A 22,652-nucleotide genomic window follows, 5' to 3' on the forward strand; every position below is an offset into this window, starting at 1 on the left:
GTCCCAAACATGAATCATGCCACCCTTTACACTGCCTGACACTCATCTACTGCCCCAAACACATATTTTCCAACACACAGGGTGATGCCTATTAACCCCACATCTACTCCCTGGCTGAAAAGTCTGAGTTCCCAGGGCTAAGCCCCTGCCAGCCTGAAAGACTAGGTCAAAAATGGGGGGACACCACATAGAGTTGGGCAATTCTTTGTCCTGAGGGGCTACTTAAAGAGTTTTGGTGAGCTGCTGCAGGCTGGAGTCACGGAGGTGGAGAGCTGACCGGCCTGGCCCAGCATGGTGGTGGGGTGCAGCAGGATGGGAATTGATCTTATCCAGCCCTGGGCCTCTCCACCCTGCACCCACTTCCAGGGGCACCGGACAGAGTGTGCGGGTGGGGTCTCAATAGAGACCATCCAAGACCTCCCGTGGGCAGGGTGTGCTTGCCCAGGAGGATGGGATGGGGCCACGGGCAGGCGGGAAGCAGTATCCAGGAGTGAGATAGGTGGGCGGGACCAGGAGTGGCCACCACCCCTGCAGTTTTCACCCTGCTGTGCCTTAACACACACAGGGTCATCTAAGTCATGATGGGGTGGGACTCGATGATCTATTGAGGTCCCTTCCGACCCTAACATCTATGAAACCTAACATCTATGAATCTATGTCATGAGTTTTGCCTGTCAGCAGCTTGAGGTGCAGTTACCCCCAAACCCCTGCACCTGTCTCCTTGAAACTTGGCAGGCTTTGTGGCCTCAGCAGGGGCTAGCAACCCTGCAGTTTTGACCCCTCTGTGGCTTAACATAAACACGTGACATGAGCTTTGCTCTCAAGAGTTTGGGGTGCAGTGTCTCCGAACCCCCTGCACCTAGCTTCTTGAAACTTGGTACACATCATGCCCTCAGAAGAGGCTACCATTTTCTGCAAGTCACATCCAAATCTGGCCAGAAATGACAAAGTGATAGCCTGTTTTGACCTTCCCCATTATATCCTATGAGCAAAACATCGAAACAGAATCGAAACAGGAAAACGTTTCGACGGAACGAAATGGAACAGCCGTTTCAACTCGAAACAAAAGTCGAAACGAAACACTGCTCTGTCGAAACATCAAAACGCTGGTCGAAACGAAACGCTGCCGTTTCACACAGCCCTGCAGATTATGGGCCTAGCAAAAGCCTATGGAAATTCTTTGAGTAAGCTGGTACACAGCCAATAATCAATAAGCTTGCATTTAGATCATAAGCAGTAACCTAGGGAAGCAATAAGAATGCATCTTTTTCCATAATAATAATAACAAGAATCATAATGTGTCTTTATTAACCTGTTGTCAGCTTCGGCTACTTTCAAGGGACGCATGCTAAGTTGCAGAAAGTGTAGCTAAAGCAGACCACAAAGCCTGTTTCAGAGTGAACTTTTGCAGATGTTACAGCTGGCCTAGTCAGCAAAATAAAAGAAACAGCACGTGGTAAGGAGCATTCCCAGATGTTGAGGGAAAGAAATAAGAAGCTCTGTTCCAGAATTGTACTTTTCACAGGGACATGAACCCCAGCTAATGGGCATCTTCCAAGTCAACAGAAAAAAAACTAGTTCCATCCAGCTCCCAAAGTTTCAGTGTAACAAGGATATTTGAACAGCTCCTATCAGCATATTTATTTACATAAACCACACATCCATATTGGGTGTAAACAGGGGGAATTCTGGGGAAGACTGAAAATAAATTCAAGACTTCAGACTAATAACAGGAACTTTTATCACACAGCCTGTAATTCACTGTAGAAATCGCTGCTGCCAGATGTGGGGGCAGCCGACAGTTTAGCCAGTTTTGAGAATGGATCGGAGGGGTACAGTTCACAGCCATATTGGTCTCCAGGCAAAAGGAAGCAGAACTCATGGCGTATCTTTTATTAGGACAACTAGATATTTGCAAAAATATGCCTTTGTTTGCAAGGAATTGGACAGACTCTTGGAGGAAAGGAGCTTAGGTAGCTATTGAGCAGGGAATTCAGGGACACGGCCTCTGAATCAGAACTTCCTAGACCTTAATTCTGGAGGCTGCAAGGGGGAGAGGAAGAGTTTGGGGGGGAAAAGCCCTGGTCATTCCCAGTTCACTCTCCCTTCAGCATCCATCTCTGCCCCTGTGTGACACAGGAGACTGGGCAACAGGGACCTAGGGTCTGACCCAGTAAATGGCACTTCTTATGCTCTTAGGATAACCTGCTTCCAACCTGCATGCTACAGGTAGCTAGATAAGGCATAGAGACAAATGCTTCTTTGTATGCTTTATGTGTAATCAATAGGAAGGCTGGATTATAGATCTGTTTCTTGTCCTTTTTTCTCACTTGGGTGGTAGTAATACATTAACTGCTAAGGGGGAAATAGAGGATTATTGTGAAATATTATTGTATTTGGATTTAGTGTACAAAAAGGGCAGCCACTAAGACAACTGTCACTGAATCCTGTGCCTCAGTTGCAAAGAAGTCCTGATTGTAGATGGGCTGTAGTCTTGTCTCTCAGAAGACCGAATGGTACCAGGGGTTTTGGTAATACCAAGGAGATTCACTGTCACAAGGAGGGGAGGGCCAAAAACCAAACCCACTGCAACTGCAGGGAGGGCAAACCACACCATTCCCCATCTGGACATCCACCACAGAGGCTCAGTAGCACCCTTTGGTGCTGGCAATACCTTGCAGCTTTCTTGGGTGTACTATGCTGGAACCACATGGACTACCTGGATGGAGAAGCTTTAATACCCCTTCATTGGTGCCAGGGGACCTAGAGTAACCTACAAATGAATAAGATCCTGTACAGTTGAGTCAGTAGGATAATTCCTGCCTATTTAAAATAGGCATTGATCGACACCAGTAAATGCAACACAGTCTCTGTTCTGCTCGCAGATTGCAAACAGAAAGCTCCACCACCACGGCACGATCAGATGGGGAAGCAGTCACTATCTCCAATAGGGCCACTGCACAGAAAGTGCATGAGGTCCCACCAGTCCCCAGTGATCCATGTGAAAGATCCTACAACACTGTCCCAAGGGCGAGGCGAAGAGTTGGACCTGAGAGGGAGCTAACCCTTCTCTCTTTTGATTGGTCCGTTTTCAACCTGGGGCAGAGCCCCAGAAGAGCCCGAAGCCTCCTTATCAGGAAGGGAGCAGCGAAGCGGCCACGTCCCCCAGCCCCGCCGTGAGGGATTATGGCAAGTGGTGCATGGGTCAGTGCACGAAGGGTCCAAGAGGGACCGAGACCCTGGGAGATGCATGAGGAGGCTCGGGTCTCCAACCCCGGGCACAAGGCCAGGCAGTCGGTGCACAGCTGGTGCACAGAGGGTCCAGGAGCAGACCGAGACCCTGGCACCACACAAGGCGGCTCAGGTCTCCATCCCCTGGCACAAGGCTGGACAGTGGCAAAGAAGGGCCATCGGTGCACAGGACGGTGCACAGGGCCTAGAGAGGGCCGTGGCCGGAGACAGAGCCACGAGCAGCTGGGGACTTCCCCACTGAGGGAGGAAACGCCTGGCCCAGGAGAACCAGCTCAGCTTCATCGGCCCGGAAAGTTGTGAGTTGCCCTGGGAAGGGGGATGCCCCCGTCAGCTGGGGCTAGCAGCCGGAGGGAAAGCCGCAAAGGGAAAGGGCTCCCGGGGGTCTTGAGGGCTCCCCTTCGTGGGCTATTCAAGCTGAGTAGTGGGGAGCCTGAAGGGCCTTGGGGATCTTTGCCCTCTCCTTATCTTTGGGGCATTGCCACTGCCCCAGGACAAGGAGGGCTCTTCTTTTGTTCCTTTTAGAGATCGAGCTTTTTCATCTGATGTGTCTGCCCCTCGTATTTTGTGAACCCCGCGCCTCATATTTTGTGAGCTCTGCACCCCGTGCTTCGTAAACTTTACACCTCATTAGAGTATACGGTTGAATGACTTTTTAATGAGACTCTTGCTTTGACCTCTTTTGATTTCTCACCTGTATATAGAAAATTTGTATTGCCCTGGATATAAACTGTTTAACTCTTATGTGTAACTATGTTCACACTATCACTTTTAGATCTTATGAAATCTGTATATAACACGTGTCCTGGCCTCGCACTATAGGGGGAAGGGAGGGAAACAGCGTGCCACGGGCAGTTTCACCCCACAGTGCACCTGCCCTGCTAACAGTCCCTTCATTTGGAGGGGGAGTACAACACCGGGTACCCCCCAGGTTACATTTACATGAGCAAACCCCAAATCTGGAGAAGCAGTGAGTCGTTTTAGCTCTTATTGAGGTTAGCGAGCCTGATTTCGCGGTCGTGGAAGTCAGTGGCATAACCGGTGTTGACTCTTGACACAGCAGAATCCGTCCCATGAGAGTTATAGGTAGGATTCAGGCTGGGGTAGGACACAACGGGACAGACGAGATTAAGATTAATCAAATATTAATGAGATTTCAAAGAGCTGGCAATTCTGCTCTGCCGAGGGAAGGAAAGGGCTAACAGAAAGCATTGTACTGCATGCACCCTTTGATCGCTCCAAGGAGCAGAAGAGTTTGCATCTCCTTGAGGACCCCCTCCCCGTTTTGCCCATCCACAAAAGGGAAAGTCTCTGGTAGGTACAACCCATTCTTCCAGGCCAGCGAGGAGGGGCTATTTTCATGGCTGATTAGCTTTTAAAGGAGAGACCAATTCAGATGTTGTAATAAGGCAGATCTGTTGTGCAGCCTTGACATAACCGGCAGACAGAGAGCGAATTTCACAGCGCAGGAAGAGCCACGGTGCCAAAAATAGATCCAGCTGGCGAGGAGGGGAACAAGGTTTCAAAATCAGATTCAAGGCCTTGAAACGCCTGGCTCATTTCCTTGGGGCTGTTTAGATGTGACGCAGCGACGTTCAGGCTGCGAAGCCCAGGCTGGACTAGTCGCCGATGAGGGGTCGGCTTGGGAGGGTGAAAGTCAGGGCACAGACCATGTGAAGCAGCAGCAGTTGCCCAGCTGTGCGTGCTCTCTCTCTCCCCTGGGTGGTCCTGCCTCGACCTACTGACGGGAAAACAATACAGTGTAGGCTGGATCCTTGCTCCGCTTGCCTTGCATAGCTGCAGGTAAAGCTGAACAGGGCTTCACTTCATGGGCAAAAAGTTTTCCCAGACGCTGAGGAGGGGAGGGAGCAGGAGTGAAAAAGTGTTTCCCAATATCCAACCTCAACTTCCCTTGCTGCAGCGTGAGCCCATTGCTCCTTCTCCTGTCATCTGCCCCCACTGAGACCAGCCCAGCTCCATCCTCTTTGCAGCCCCCCTGCAGGGAGGTAAAGGCTGCTATTCAATCCCCCTCGGTCTTCTCTTCTGCAGACTCAATCAGCCCAGTTCCCTCAGCCTCTCCTCACCAGTCAAATCTCCCATTTCTCCTTAACCCCAATTCCTTGACACCTAGGAAGCATTGGTTAGGTGGCTTTGGTTGCTTATTAGATGTAACCTAAATTGTCCCAACCATTTTAGCTGTCATAGTTTGCTGACAAACTATGCAATATGCAATGTTTTCCATACTCCTTGTGCATGTGCTGAGGGAACAGGAAAACATACTTAGAAGGGGTGTGATGGCATATTACAATAGAAAAAAACATAGCCAGGAACAAATAAAACAGCCTCGGCAACCGTTACAATTCATCAGAAAAGGAGTCTATGGGCTACCCAAATTTTATAAGATAAAGCCTATGGGTTATCAAATAAAGCAACAGCCATATGATACAAAAACTTGACATATGCATATATATGCATATATATATATATATATATATATAAATGTCCTGCCCCTACTCTGACATTGTTCTAGGTATTCACATTAAGCAACGTCATTTGCTGTTTAAGTAATAACAATTAAGCTCCAAGGCATTTCCTGGAGATAACCTTCTGGTGGGGAAGCCTTCTTGTTTCAACTGCTCATTAATCCCACAGTGAATATCCTGCTTTAAGGCCATTATTGAGGCTGCTTTATGATCATTGCTGAGACTCTAAGATGATCATTTAATGGCAGGTTGTTATTTTTCACTACTTCATTGGCGCAGGGGGCTTGTTGGAAGCCACTGAAGTGAGGATGGCATAATGGTGCCTGCTCTTAACCCCTGTTGCCTCTCATTCATCACTCTCAAACTGTCGCCTTTGAAGCTTTTCATGAGCCACTTGGAGGAGGAATTTTTAGAAAACTGCACCACCAAACTTGCCCTATACCTGTGTTACAGAGACGATTTTTTCATCATCTGGACTGAACACCCAGACTCATTTGTTGACTTCTACCAGATGTTCAACAACTCCCACCTTTCCGTCAAATCCTCTCTGGGATATTTCTACACTATATCAACTTTCTATGATCTACATCCAGGATGGCACCCTGTGAATCACTAGATACCAAACCCCATGGACCCTCACGCTTGTATCCTCTAAGCTAATAATCTTCCCCAAAAAGCTGTCATCTATAGTTAGGCCCTCACATAGCATTGCATCTGCTCCACCTCACCAAGTTGAGAACCACCTTTATCCAGCAAGAATAGTCCAGGAGAAAAAATGATCTTATCTTTCAAAGAGCCACCCAAATACCTGTAGTAATCTACTACAGTATAAGAAGAAAGCCCCCACTGACCGCACACCCTTGGTTGTCACCATCCCACACTTCAACTGATAGGAAGGATTGTCAGACAATTACAGACATATTTGCAAAGGACCAGACCTGAGAAATATTCTCAGCTCTTTCTCTTCCCTGCTTGCTTCTGGTTTTCAGGCAACCCCTTAACCTCGCTTCACTCATCAGAAGCAAACTAACTCCCTGCTGACCAACACCACCCTGCCGTAATGGTGAATGTAAAACCCGGCAGCTCATCTTGCCATCCACCGCAATCAACATCCTCCATAATCAAAGCAGCAGAATCCATGGATCCTATACATCTAATACCAAATTCTGGGGATCTCAGCCAGAGCGCTAAATTCCCTTGTGAAACAATGTGGGCGACGCTAGACAAAAGCCCTGCACCAAATTAAATACATAATTAAACAGAGACGTTAGAACGCAGGTAAGAGAATTTTTTTCTGTTAAAAAAAATGCTCTTTTTGTGTCCTCAATGTCCTCATGCTCAAGGAAAATTAAAAAACACCTTAAAATATGACCCCGGGAACAAAAATCCAGCCACTTACTGGATGGGAAGAACCAGGCACTTGGCAGACATGAGTTCATTATAGTCCCACTAGTCTCTCCACCCTCCACGGGTGACAATAACCCTCTTGAATTATCTTGCTCTTCCATGTATCCCATCCTACTGCATTTCTCTTGCTTGTGAGCTACCCGATGATGTCTCTTACATCCCGTTTTTATTTAGGTGTGGAGTTTTACACCGGACTTTGTTCTAGCTGCTACGTAGCTCAAGATGTGCTGGGTTTTTTCTCACGGACCTGAGGAAGGATCCTAGGAGGGTGGAAAAGCAGGACTGGAACGGACCTCAAAAGGTCAAGACCGGCCCCCTGCTCAAAGCAGGATCATCCCTGACTAAACGGTCCCAGCCATGTGTCTGTCCAACCTGCTCTTGACAGTTGTTTCCAAAGATGGAGATCCCACAATTTCTCTAGGCAGCCTGGTGCAATGCTTGACCACCCTTTATAGGGAAATTGCTGCCTAACCTCCAGGCTGCAGCTGGAGGCCATTGCTCTTGGCTCCTACAACCGCACAAAAAAGCCCATCTCCATCCTCCCTATACTCACTCTTCAGGTATTTGAAGACTGTTATCCAATCTCCCTTCATTTCTCTCTTCTCCAGGGTAGATAACCTTAGCTCTTTCAGTCCTTCCTCATAAGACTTGTCTCCCAGGTCCTGATCATTTTTATTGTAAAGCACCAGACGCCAAACTGTCCGCGTCCTTCTTGAAGGGTACAGTAGTTCCCAACACTTTGCCTATGTATAATTACATTTATACAGTTGGTGCAATAAAAAAAAGCATCACCCACAAAAATCCTTGCCTGCCACGTATTTGCTGGACTCTGTGGCTACAACATCATCCCGATGCTACCTTCCAAGCTAATTTTACAGATTCTGTTTCTGCCCAAATGTGAATGATAACAGGTGTCAGGTATTTGCAGATGAAAAAGATGGGCCAAGAGCAGACAAATCCTCTGAAATCTGAGAATAAGTGCAGGAATTCAGAAACAGCATAAAGAACGGCTGTCTAAAGATACATGGCAGAAAATGGAAGAAAAATGGAAAAATCAAACCGATACCAAATCAAGCCAGAAAAGGCATACAGAAGCAGTAACTTCAGGAGAAATAGATGGCAGAGAATAAAGAGCTTATAAAGCATGTCAGGAAAGACAAATGCGGTTTTATAGCCCAGATGGGAAGAGTTGCCCAGAATACAAACAATACAAAAGGCATACAACATCATTAAACAGGAAAAAACCGCAAATACTAGAAGACCAATCCAGTATAATAAAGGCAACTTTAATAGCAAAGGCATTGGAACAATTACATTTGTGGAGAGAGAAGGCAAAAACCAGGGGAGAGTGACCGAAAACCCAAAACGGAAGATGTTGAGCTATTAGGACAGAATAAATGGAAAGGCACTAGGTTCATACAGCATGCCAGTGGGAGTCCCTGAGGCACGCTGGATGAGCACTGCAGATATTTCAGAGCACCTTTTGTAAAAGATTTGGGAAGAAGTAAAACTATGATCTCAATGGGGAAATGCTCATACAGCGAAGCTGCCAAAGGAGGCAGCAATCAGCGTAGAAGCTGTCCTTCTGCAATAAAACTCTTACATGTATTGTTCATAACAGGCTACAGACATCAGGAAGCAAAAAGAAGCAAGGGCAGGAAGGATTTGGACAGGTAAAATGATGTATCAATTAAATAGCAACCCCATCATAGTGGAGTCAACTAAACTGCCACTGGACGCAAATTTCATGGGCTTCCAAAAAAGGCTTTGATGTGGAATAAGAGTCCTTCAGCAGTTCTGTGCCAATAAGGGATCTCTCAGAAATGTGCATGGCTCCTTCAGAGCTCCTGCCCAAATCGGATATGTTAAATACCGTATAAGAGCAAACTGACTAAACCGAGTCATGGAACCGCAGGCATTAAGCAAGGGTTTATCTGGAGGAATCCAGATAATGTTAGGAAACTGGGATGTGGGCAGTCTCGCCTAAAGGTTAGACACCCAAAGCACAGGTGCAGCCCAGTTCAGTGCCCCAGGAAGCTGGGGAGCAGAGGTGTCTGGCACTGGAGCTGGATTTGGGGGCCATAGCCGAAGTCAAAATCAGACTGGGGTTAGAAGCCATAGCTAGAGACAGGGTAAATTGAGGATCAATCCGGATCAGGAGCCAAAGATGAAACCAGCATCAAGAGCCAAGAACTGGAACCGGGGAAAGCCAAGGGTCCTACCAAAATGGGAAGCTGGACTCAGAGCCAGCTCAGCAAGGAAGCGCATGGAAAGTCAAGCGCAAAAACTTTCACCTTGGTCCAAATAAGGATACTGTGGGCTGGCTTTTAAGAGTGGGAGTGGGTCAGGCCCATTGCCTGTGCCTTCAGGGGACCAGCTGCCTGGATTGCCTCGCTGCTAGGACCTGGGTACAGCTCTGCCCTGGTGCTTGTTCAGGGGATGACTTGCCCTGATCTCCTGACTGGTTCTGGACTCCACAGTTCTGGTCTGGCGTCATTACAGGTAATGGATTGGGATAATGAGAATTGCCACAGGACAATTCAGGGTGACGGAGTGGACACCCACATTAGAGGACCTTTTTTATTTGCAGGTGGCACCTGCCTCCTACCCCACATCCTCAAAGTCCTGCAGGCCAAAGCCAATTCCCTATGGACAGGTAGTGGCCTTGCCTCACTAGGGAGGTATCCTGGGCTCCAGACCTTGCTGCCAGGCTTATTTCTGCTTTTTTTGCACCCATGTGTAACAGGGTCCCACTCCGGGGGTGGCCATGAAGCCTCATCCAACTTTGTTCTCTTTGGGCAATCTCCCCTACCCATGCGCCTGCCATGCCTTGATGTAATGATCACTTAAAGAAAAGGGAGGCTTTCCCAGGGCTCCCCAAGCCTGGTCTCACACTTGTGAACACTGCCTTAAAGGCTAATTATCCTCCCCAGTACCCATGTCTCTGCCCCACAGGTGTCACACATACCAAACAGATCATAACCTAGGGGCTCCTGGCTCTGTCTCTCCTAACAACAGCCCCTCTCTGGGCTATGGGCACTCCAGCCCCCTTGGTCTCCAGCCGTGGCTCTCCTGGCCTTAGGTCCTTCTCCTTAGACCCTGGCCCTGCTCCTGGGCCAGTTGAGACCCCTGGTCTCTCCAGCCCCACCAGTTTCTGGCTGTGGCTCTTCTTGTCCTTCAGCCCTTCCTGAGCCCTGGCCTTGCTCCTAAGCCAGTGAGACCTATGGGCACCCTGGTCCTACCTGATCCCTGGACCCTCTAGCCCTCTGCTTTCTTCCCCTAGTCCCTTGCACAAACCGCCAGGGCTGCTTACCCCAGCTCAGATGTTAGCCAGGAGCCCTGCTGCCCAGGAGCTCCTCTCTCATGGCTCTCAGGACTAGACTGCCTGTCCAGCTCCAGCTCTGGGTTTCTGTCCTGATAACCCAGCCCTTTAAGTCCTGCAGTGGCAGGGGGCACAACTCCATACCACTGCTACCCCTGTTGCTGCTGGGTGGGAAGGGGTGCCTTGCCATGGTGGCACAGCCAGCACAGGGCCTCCAGGAGCAGGGCAGCAGGTTGGGGAGTCTTCAGCCTGCATCTGCCGCCACCCCTGCACACAAATCTTGGGGGGGGGGCATGTATCCCCCCAGCCCCTGGATGAGCTGCCCACAGCTCTGTCCCACTCCCCACCCCAACCCCAGGCAGCACCCTGGCTGGGCAGTGCTCTCAGCCCCTGCCGCACTCCCTGCCTCACCATGGGGGCCTTGATTTGCCCCCCTCCCATCCCCACAAATGCCTCATCCCTCCCATAGATATACCTGTAGGGAGCTCTCTCCACGGTGCCCAGTTGTATCCCCAGACACATGCACGTGTGCAGGCGTGCATATGCATGTGGCACCCCTTGCGTCCCACTCTTGGAAGCCTCTTGCAGGCTGGAACACTTCCTGCCTGCAAGGGGAACCCCACCATTTCCCAATCCCCACATGATGCTGCGAATCTGGGACAAATAAGTCATGCAGCCCAGGACTGGGGCTTGTGGTTCCTATTGTGGGACTGTCTTGTCCAATTAGGGATGGGTGGTCACCCTACAGGGGCACGCAGCCTCCTGCTACACCATGGCTTTCTAAAGGGACAGGTGTAAACAAGGATGGGGGCAGGGACCAGAAGCCAGGGCTCTCCTTTACCAGGGAGCACCATAATCACTAGGTTACAGAGTCAGGGTGCCTCTTGCTTGTTCTCCTTCTGGCCCCATAATGCTTGCCTTCTTGGCTGTCTACTAGCTCAGCTACAACAGAGCCAGTCCCCTCACCTACTCAATTCTGTAGGCCAGTGGTTAGGATACTCTACTGGGGAGAGTGGGTTCAAATCCTCTGAGGCTGAATAGGACAGAAAATCCCTGTCTCCCACTTGCAGGCAACTGCCCTAACTGCAATAGCATTGAGCAAAAGACAGTTGGGACCCCCCAGACACTGTGAATAACTTAACTCTGAAACAAGGACTTGAAGATACCCCAAGAAGTGGAACTCAGCATTGTGAACTGAGATACCTACTGGGCAGCTTGAGAGGGGCAGGAGGGCGCTTCGGTATTTCACATTGGTTACCTCTGTGCACCTCTGGGCTTTCTGGGTTACCCTTTGAAGACCCTTTCAACTTCCCATTTGCTCTGCAGAGCACCTGGGCACCCAAACCTGAGTCATTCTTAGGTGTCTCTGAACATTAGCAGATTGAGGGTTCTGTAAAGGGGGATGCAGATAGCGTGCTGCATCCACATCATATATAACACTACATGCATTTTTCTCCAGGTACAGTAAAAAGATGCTATAAGCTTTACTAATATGCTAGAGCTCTGGGGACATACTATTCAGTTCAAGATCAAAGCAAAAATAAATATAACTTCATTGGAATGTGCATTCATTTGCTATATCATATAGTACGTATAAAGGCACACATTTCATCTGTTGCTCTCTGGCAGAAGCTACAACCACTGAGCAAGTGAACATCTGGACTCGGTCTCGGTTGGGCCTTTGGATTCTGTCTCAGTGGTCTAAAGTGGGGATTGTAGATCTACGGCAGCCTCCACTCCTCCATATTTATGCCTACGTGTATGTGTTGAAGGTCTTGGTGTGATGGTTGCAGGACCTCGTGGATTCATCAGGCACCTGACTAGACCTCTTATGAGTATGCCATGATCCAGGGGATCAACACTTGCCTACTACTACAGGAAGCTGGGCAAAAAATAATCCAAAAATGTTGTTTCTTTAGTCTCATTGTTGTTAGAATTAAAGGTACGGCTATTTCAGATACATAAAACAAAATCTGGGCTTCTTGAGTGTGCAGGCCGGGAGCGACCCGAGCCCTTTTCCGTGCTGCACGCGGGCTGTGGCCAGCAGCCCGGGCACGCTGGATCGGAGAGGGAGGGTGACGAGCTGGAATTAGGCACAAACGCTTAGCGGTAGTTTTAAAGATTGTTTACTTACACCGAGATGGCAGTGGTGTAGGCTGGAAAACTTGCTTGAGTTGCGGTTACAGACACAGACAACACAGACGGTCATGTGGAGTTTGCTAGGCTTCACGGAACAGAGCTCCGGATGCTCTGGGTGAACACGCCACCGATCGGAATTGGAAATACGTCTTATAATTCTTTCCACTCAAAGACGGGAAGAGGTGGGCGATGGATCAGGTCGCCAAGCTCCTCTGAATCTCACCCAGGGTCTCTATTACCCTGCCGTGTACCTAGAGTCCCCACGAGATGGATGTGGAGCCCTCTTCGGCTTGGGCGGAAACTGCTCAAGCCTCTTATACGGGTAACAGGCCAATCGTTCCCCGCCACGTGGGAATAATTTAAAACTAGCCAATAGCGGGGAACAAATTTGCATACAGGTGGCGGGAACTCTTTTGCACCGTGCATTCCTCTTGCAACTTGAGCAATGCACTCTGCAAAAGAAGCTGCAGAAAGGCGGGAAACTCGTCCCTGCACCGGGGTTTTCCTCTGCAACAGGAAACTCTCCCGTGCAATGAAGCTGCAACTTGGCGGGGATAATTCTGGTGCCGAAGCACATGCAAAATCATGCCTTTGGGTCATGACATTGAGCAGTTTAGTGCATCCAGCGCTTCAGGGAAGGTTTTTCCACACCTGAGCTGATGTTCATCAAGACCGTCAAAAAAAGGAAAGAGGGTTGTTAACACCTTTGGAGTGAACAGTTTAGAAGGAATCACGTAGATTATAATGAGCCACGACGTCAAGTGGCTTCCTTACTACTGCCTGAATAGAAATGCTCCTGCTGCTGCCAGGCAGTTGATTTTAAACTTTGGGTGGGTCAGGAATCAAAGTGGGGTGCAACTGCACCACTGCAGCCCACCTTGGATCCACCCCTGTCTCTGAAGTCTCTCTGGTGACTGCCTACAGATCCCATGTGCTCAACAGGTTGCTTTGAATTGTTCTCCTTGAGTAAGCTCTCCAAAAGCAGGGCAGTGCTTCAGTTGGAGCACATACTAAGATACCCTGAGTTCTGGCCCAAGCATCTAGAATTTGTGACACTGGTGCCTGGTTTGATGTAGACACAGGAGAGGAAGGAGTTCGGGCGGTGGTCTTGCTTTTATAAAAGGATGTGGGTGAGATCCCAGTTCTGCAGAGAAATGAATTTTACCAGCACCAACCCTGAACAGCCTCTCGCCCCAGATAGTTGCATGCTGCTCAAAAAAAAAAATATGCTCAACGGATCTGCTGTCGTTGAATTTGAGCCGTTTTCCTAATGCCGGTGGCGGGTCGCGATTCTCAGCGCTCCATTACCAGAGAGATCTAAAAATACCAGCCAGGAGCTTGTTCGTGGACTCCAAGAAGGTGCCTCTACCTGATGTTGTTTATAAAGCACTCAGCGCTGTGCCATGAAGCCACCTCAAGGGAGCATGCCCTCGCTGGAGATCTCTGTTTTCCAACAGCAGAGCTGGGGTGGCAAAATTGCTCACGCTGTGGCCACAGAGGAGGTATTTTTTGTAAACCATCTGGAACGGCTCAGCATCGATGGGTCCCTGCTGTCTTCAAAACAGCACGTTCTTCTGGAAAGACACTTCCCATGACTCACCAGCTCAACTGCTACTAAAATATTTACCATTGTATTTCACTCCCAAGCCCCACAATGTCACAGCTCACTCGCTGACATGCTCAAGTCCCTGTAGGACTCCCCTACCTCCTCTGCAAACATTACAAATGCACCCTTTGGAGCAGAGCCCACGCTTTTCCTTTGACTGCAACCCCGTTTAGATCCACCCCCCGTGGTTCATCTCATGCTGCTTTCAATCTAACCAGCCCCTCGTACAGAAACTCCGGCAAAGAGACGTTCAAAGCAAAGGAGTGAAACAGAAACCCTTTTTGTACTCCTTGAAAAAATGGTACAACAGATTATATACTTTAAAATTGCAAAGTTCTTCTTTAGATGATAATGAGACAACATTTCCTCAGGGAGACCTAAGGGGTTATGTAGCAGTATGCTTTTGGAGCCAAGTCCTATGCCTCTCTGAGCAGCTGCACAAAGCTCACACTGCAGTGGAAAAGCCACCCGGAGCATACCAGAGAGCAGTGCTCTCACGGAAGCACTTCGGAGAGCAGGGGTTGCATCCGGATGAGCAGGGGTATGCACTTGCAGCAGCGCAAACAGTAGCGGAACAAATTTGTGCCACTACTTTGCACCACTGTGCATGCCCCTGCACGTGCGCTTTGTTGAGGAACAAATCGTCCCACTTCAGGCAAATTGCCTGTGACCAGCTCCTCCCAGGGCTTCATGTACTGCGGGAGGTGGGGAGCTGGCCAGGACAGAGCTGGCAGGCAGCCCCTGTGCTGAGGCACCTCATACCCCAGCCAGCTGGGGAGCAGTACATGGGAACAGGGGAAGGGGCAGCCCTGGGCTGGCTGCTCCCCCATCTCAGCGCGGGGACCTCGGTGCGGGGGCTCCACAGCACGCAGAGACAGGGCTGCTTGCTCCCTTGTCTCCACGTTTGTCCAGGCACACATGACTTTTGTGTGCTTTGCCCCACTTTTTTACTGGGGCTTTCTTTTTGCTAATGGTGCAAATTAGCAGCACGGCGCATGGTTTAATGTACAAGGTGTGCAGTTTGTGGCACTACAAACTTCACGTGCCTGCACGGGAGGTGAAGGGCATGGTGGTGTTTGGTGGGTAGAGAACATGCCTGCAGGCACTGTATGGGAGCAAATGTGAAACGTGATAGCTGGTGATATCAAGGAAGTCAGACTGGAAGATCTAATGGCTTTTAAACACCATCTACCTAGGCTCAGGAGGCCTCTATCCCACACAAAGGCAGAGCACTAGGGTCACAGCTGCTTCCATTTTCCCACCATGTACCTTGCAATCGCTGCTGAGACAATGCTGGGGTCAGAAACATCATTCCTCAAGCCTGTGTCTAGCTGATTGAATAGCCTGCCCCATTGGACTGCGAGCTGCTTTCCCAATCGGGGCCTGTCCTAGAGAAAGGACCAAAGCTGGGTATGAAACAAGGGACTTCCCAGCAGTAATTAGATCAATTCCATAAGCAATGGCTAATTTACATCTGGGGCAAGGAGCAGTGCAACACAGCACAGCCTTGGGAAGGAGACACTCCTGACTGTTAACTCTGCCTCCACGGCACTGACATTGTATAGGGCCTGATAACGAATCGGTGTGAGCTGGTAGATGGAAGTCAGTGGAGTTATGCTGGCTTATCTGGTCTTTACTCCTGCTCCTCCACCCTGTAAAATGGAGATAATCTTTCACTACCTGGTCATTAAGGATCATAATGTCTCTGCATCTGACGCTATGCTGGAGCTTGATCGCAGTCACCTATAAATACTGTAGTATTTTGGATCAGAAATGTTGCCTTGCCTTTTTCTGTTCAGATATCCCCCAGATAATGTTGTCAATAGCTATATGGCTGACCTGTTTGCAAAAGAAAGTATACGCTTTGTTTGCTGTCAGTGTAACAGCCGCTCGAGCATTTCATACTTTCCAGGGGAGTTCAGCCAAGCTCTAATAAAATAGCTATTACACTACTATAATTATCTTGGCTTTTATGATACATAATATTACGTTTTACAAAATGATTTCCTGTGTGCATTTTATTTGTGCTGACTGGGCTCGAGCTGTGTTTGCTGAACTAGTTTCCAATGTGGTGTTAAAGTCCAATTCTGCTAACTGGTTTTGCCAGTTGTACTGGGTGGGACCAAAACTGATTGACAGAGTTTAGAAAGGAGACTCTCCCACATTTCACATTTCAACACCCGATGGTCCCCACCCCTGCCGAAGCTCCCATTTTGAAAAGTTATAAGCTTGGCTTTCAGCTCATTAAGCATTGAAGTCAACATGCTTACTCACTTGCAACAAGTACTTCTCTAGAATGTGTTCAGACCAACTTAGCCTGAAGTGTTTTAAAATCATCCTTTCAATTGGTTCTGCGTGCTGTAGATGGAGGATTTGGTTTAAATCAAATGAATAACAGAATTTAGTATAGGTCCATTATTAATTTGATTGAAAACAATACAGTTTCATCCAGGGGGGAAAAATCAACTGGTCCTGTTGCTATCCATCACTGACTGCCACAGTCCTCTTTATTGTACCAGTTTTGTTCAAAAAAGTAGTAGTGTTATTCTAGCTAATGGTGTTAGTCCACAGGGATCTGGGCCAGAAATTTCATCAACCCATTGACTGAAATCAGTTAGGTCTGATCCTACATTCAGCCAGGTTTAACTTAAACTAGTTTCCACCATTTTGAACTGAACTTCTGTTCTGTTACAGGTTGAAACCAGTCCCTGATTACTTAAACCTGCTTATTCTGTCCCTAGCCTGGAAAACTGGAGTGTGTGGTCCTCCCTAAAAATCATTTCAAAGAGCTGTGACCTAGTGCTCTCAAGTACATGAAGCCTTACCTGGTATTTATTATCAACAGGTGTTCAGAGAGAGGGACACCCAAGAAGCCATGACAGTGTGCAGCTAGTGTTATTAATCCCAGGAAGGAAGTATACTACATATTCTCGCGTGTCTTTTACCAGCATCTTATCCATTAAGTCTCTACATAGATATGAATAGAGAGCACTTGTTTAACCATGTCAAACTCTTGCTTGCCTGTGCCTGAGAGACCAAAAGGGTGATGGGGGGGGAGGGATTTAAGGTGCAGAACTATTAATACAATAATCAATTTTCATTCCAAAGAAACAATGTATGTAATTAAGGGGAATGATAAAGGGAACACGAATCCTTAATTGTTTCACTAGGTTACAGCTTAGGAAGACTGCCATTTGAATCATCGCACAGCACTGTCTGTATAGAAATATGGAGGTCAACCGGCAGGAAGCAAACGGAGCGGGAGTTGTGAGACTACAGCCCATGGACAACACAAGGTGTTTCTTGTGGGACAGGCTGGGTCCTCAGCAAGTCTCTCTCTTCTGCAAGGTTTTCACCAGCAAGCCTCCTCTCCACGAACAGTAGGAGAGAGGCTGAATGTGCAGGATACATAAGTTACCGATTCGGCTTATAAATGAGCCGCCGCAAAACAGAGCTGAGGTCCGCCGGTGGGACAACATGGGTACGGTAACCACCTACAGGTCGTGTCCAGCACAACTGGCTTCGTTCTCTATTAAGAGCCTGGAGGATGTTGTACAGACATATCCTTGGACGCTCAAGCCTGAGCCTGTGCTACCAACGGAGTGTCTCACCTTATTTTAACCCAAGCTACCTAGATGTAAACTAGTTTTGGTTTGTCTCCATGTGAGGCAGTCACAGCTCCTATTTGCAGCATAGACAGGATGCAATAAAACCACCGATGAACTTGGACTCTCCTGAAAGTCCCTCATCAAGTAACAGAAATGTGTTATGCCGATTCCTCTGCCAAGGCCTTAGGAAAGTCTTGCTAGCAAGACACAACCTTGCTTTAAAAACAATTCCTGGAGCATTATCCCGATTCCTTTTCTTCTTTCAGGGAATGCCAAGCATAAACATAACAGTATTCCCTTTTACTAGACTGCAAATGAGACACAAACACCCAGATTGCAGTGGGTCCAGTCAATAGATCTGAATGGCTGTCATTATCCCTCTACCAATTTCTTTTGTGTAGGGGGGAGGTGGTGAAGGGCAGGGTGTTTCTGTACAACCTTAGATCGTAGGATCATAGAAAATGAGGGTGGGAAGGGAGCTCAGGAGGTCACAGCTAGTCCAACCCCCTGCTCAAAGCAGGACTATCCCCAATTACATCATCCCAGCCAGGGCTTTGTTGAGCTGGGCCTTAAAACTAACCTTTTTTTTGGAATACCAGCTTTATAAATGCTTCCTGTTCAGTCTGTGGTAATGCTCAGAAAACATTCATCAGGCTCAGCTCACAGAGATGTTGCTAAATACTGAGGAGTGCAAGCTACTTCCTGCATGTGCTTTAACACCCATAAGACATTTAAATTCAGAAGCAAGGCTGCTTCAGCAGGTAGAAGTAGCAGGTAGTGGTTGCAGCACAGGACTGCCATGACTTCAGGCTTTCATTCACATCTCTGCCCCTGACCTACTGTGTCAAGTCTGGAATATAAATTGACATTTTTTTTAACCGTGTTTGCTAATTTTGTTCTATTTCAGATTTTCTTAGGAACCCAACTTGTGCCTGTTAGGGCTGATCCTCAAAGGACTTCAGCTCCCTCCTGGAGTGAAATGGAGATGTCTAGGCTTCGCACCTCTGCAAATCTGGCTCTGGGTGGCTCAAGATGGGCGCCCACAGGCTGAGGCCTTCAGAGCTAGTGGATGCTTTGCAAAAGTTAGGTTTTGACATCAACCTCAATGTGGAAATCGAGCCAGCTGCATGCTGTCAGGGTTTGTGTTAATGAATTTCTGCAGACTTTGTATCCTGCCAAGTAAGTAGAGATAGGCTGGGTCCCTACTTAGATGGTAAGCCTATAAGAAAAATGTAGGTGATAGAGGAAGTCATGTGGGTGACTCAGTTCCTGGCATGCTGAGTTAGAATTGATCCATTGGACCAGCATGCTGCTTGCAGCCGTTTCTGGGGAAAACACTTCTGAATAAGATATAAAACCAAGGTCCTACCAATTAATTATTTAAAAGCCTCTCATTTTTGATATAGGAATAGGTCTGTGTCATGAAAATCTAATTTGGGGTTATAATATTCTGCCTCCCTACAAACTCTGTGTTGCAGTTTTGAACGGGTGTTGTATTCTTCACTTGCTGACTTCACTTGTGTGGTGCGGATAAGCTCTTGTTACTACTTTCATCCTGCCTGGCGGTGACATTTCAATGGTGAACCCAAGATGTTTGAACATCCTACTGAAGAGAAGATGCTTTATTATTTTTCAGTTGTTCACAGTGACTCTGTCTGCAAAGGTTGGTGTCACTGATTCCCCAGACCAGTCTTTTTCTTTTCATTACACATGCATTTCTCACAGAGAATAATATCTAAGATTTTTTGGCAATTATGCTTGCAGCTAAGGGAAGGAAAAAGTTGACCAAGACTTGTAGCAACATCTTGGGTTATGAATATGTTTCCCATTAAAACAGGCCTGTGTGTTGTCAAACATCTTTATTCCAAGGGTAGATATATAGAAAACAGAGAGATTTTGAGCTTACTTCTTTCTGTTTTACCCTGAAGCAATTCCATCGACTTCAGTGGCACATCCAACCCCTGACTTTTTTCAAGTCAGCGGAAAGACTGATATTCAAGTGAACAGAATGAGTATCAGGATATTATATACTGAAACAGAGCCAGAAGTGGAGTAATATTGAGCACTTTGCAGGAAATATGAACTTCTCGGGGGAAAAATAAAGTCTTTTCAAATGACTGAAAACATTTTGTAGGGAGTTCACATGGTGCATAATAATTCAACTAAAGGTATACATGAATTTGTGGTACGTGAATAATTCAAATAAATAGTCTTTTGGGATTAGGCTGGGCCTAAAACTGCAGAAGTCCCATTCAAATGCAAAATCCCCCAAAGTTTGTGGCAGTGGCTGGTGGGGGAGAGGTGAATGGGGTCTTGGTTTTATTGATTTCCATAAAGGTCCATAAGGTCTCCATAAAGGTCCTGATTTTTTGTTTGTGAGAAGGGTGTGAGAATATTGTTAAAACTGCCCTAGCACTGAAGAGGACCTGGCATTCATGAGGGCCAAGGAGACAGTGTCCCAGGCCCAATGTGCTTAAAGTTTAAGGGTGGGATTTTACTAACCCTATGTGTGAAAGTGCCTCCTGATGTGAGTATGAACCCAACATGACATGTGAAAGCAGTGATTCCCAAGGGATGTGCCAGGCGAGTGCTGGAAGCGTGCCCCCCAAAATGGGCTGGATGGGGCTCTGGCTGCAACAGCCTTGCATGAAGGGATCTGACCCTGGCTGGGCCAACATTGTGCTCAGGATTGGGCACATGGACTGGATCCAGCTCTGGGACTGTTGAGTGAAGTGTGCCACCAATTTTAATCCAGAAAAAGAGTGCCCCAGGTACCAAAAGTTTGGGAAACGCTGAGTGAGAGTGAACAAGCGAGTCAGAATTAAGCCCTAAATTAAGCCCCTGACTATCCTCATTACTTGTCCCATCAAGTTGGATCTAACAGAGACTGCTGTTTGGGCAGCAGTGTCTTGTTCCTGCCCTTTGCTCCAGACTAGAAAGGGTGGGTTGGACTAGTGACTTCTGCTGATGGGTCAGCAGGCTATCTTGCAAGAGGTTCAACAGTCCTTCAGCCATATGATAATACCTGGGCCACAAAACAGTCATCTGGACCTTGACAGGGAGGTGAAGGCAGGGAGGTTTCCTACAGCTGTGCCAAGGACATGGGAGCTGGAGGAACTAGTACAGCAGGATATCCTTTTCCTGGCCCCGACGATACGAAGGTCCCTTTAACAAAAAGGGTGGGACTCTGGGGCTGCAATGTGCCGAGGCATTTGGGAGTGAGAGCAAGGATAAAACTCCTTGAGGCTGAATGGAAAAGCAGGCTTCAAGGGTAGGTCAGAAGAGATAGAAAAGGCATGCCCAAACCCTCTCCCAGCAAGTACACCACGCTAGGTACAGTGAAAACCTTTATTGCTACAGAGGGTTCACTTGGGGAAGGGTGCAGGATAGAGCAGTATCAAAGAATAACCTTAGAGCAAACAGTGTGGCTAGGTAGCCTTTGATCACATATCTTCTTTATATTCAGAAGTTTACTCACAAGTACCATCCAGAGGCTGATCGAGGTGTCCTCCGGGGGCTGGCAGGCCATGGTGTGTCCATGAGCTTCAAGAGAGATCCCCATCTTTCTGCCTGGTGAGTTACTGGCACGGTCCCCAATATGGCTCTCCCCCTTCCAGGAAGAAAGGGTTTTTAAAACCCTGCCGTGACCTCATCGCTAAGTTCCCACCAGGAGCAGCCCCATTGGCTGCTGACCAGTGCTTTCAGATGACCTAAGACTGACCAGGTGAGAGAGCTAGTCACTTTACCTGCAAGAGCAGGAAACTTGAGACAAAGGGAGCAGGTTCCCCCTTCCTCGGGACTGTCTCCAACTCAAGGTACAACTCAGGGTTACATGAAACAGATGTGGGGAGGGCTGCCTGACCACCCACCGCAGGGACCACGGCAACCAATTGACAGACAGGTGATAAAACAATGGCAAGGAAAAACCGGAAGAGACTAAGATGGCATTTTGCCACATGTTCATTAATGCGCAGTAGTTACTGCACATTTAGTTTAGTACTTGCTTAATGAAGTAATAATTAAATGCATAGTAACTATAGTTACTGCACAGTAGCACCAGTGCATGGTTTTTTTGTGATGCTTACTGTGAAGTAGCTTAATACTCCTGTGCAGTAGAGTATTAGCACGGTTTTTACCCGGCACAGTGTTATTCGGCTATTGTGCATTAAGCATCTTGTGTAGATGCACCCACAGACCAGGAGCCAGCTTCACTAAGCATTTCCAGTGCCTGCTCTTCTCCTTGATATCCATCACGACTTTGCCATGAGACGTGAAATCATAGCCCTATTAATACCAATGAGAGCCAAGTTAATGGGACAAGAATTTCAACCCGAAGTCTATTCCTTAATGACAATCTCTAGCTATCCTGACGTTGTGCATCTGAAAAGGACAGCTAATTTCCAGGCACCTTGAAAAAAAACAGGTAACATTTAATTGCATATCTAGGGACAGCATATTGGTTCAGGAGGGCTTTACAGTAAGGATGTGAAAGTCAGTGCGGTTCCTCATTACGATAGGTTTATCACTGGCAATACTTGCTCATTGCAGGGTCTCATTTTACTCCAGTGTTGGGGAAATGCCTGTGTCATAAGTAGTTACTGATTTAAAGGACTGTATAAAGATACCCGAGGATAACTATCGTACTGTTCTAATGCCGGTTGTGTGTCCTGATATCATGGGCTTCCTCCTTCCTAAATGTAATGCTCAATTGCGTGTGGTTTTTAAAAGCACCATTTTCCTACTGCATCTGCTGCTGAGAAAGTGAGTTTTAAACACTCAGACATGTCTATTATTAAATCTTTCTCCTTTTCAGGATAAAAATAGATCAGTAAAAAGCC

This window comes from Alligator sinensis, unplaced genomic scaffold, assembly GCF_000455745.1.
Source record: "Alligator sinensis unplaced genomic scaffold, ASM45574v1 scaffold12_1, whole genome shotgun sequence".
In the NCBI taxonomy this organism is placed as follows: Eukaryota; Metazoa; Chordata; order Crocodylia; family Alligatoridae; genus Alligator; species Alligator sinensis.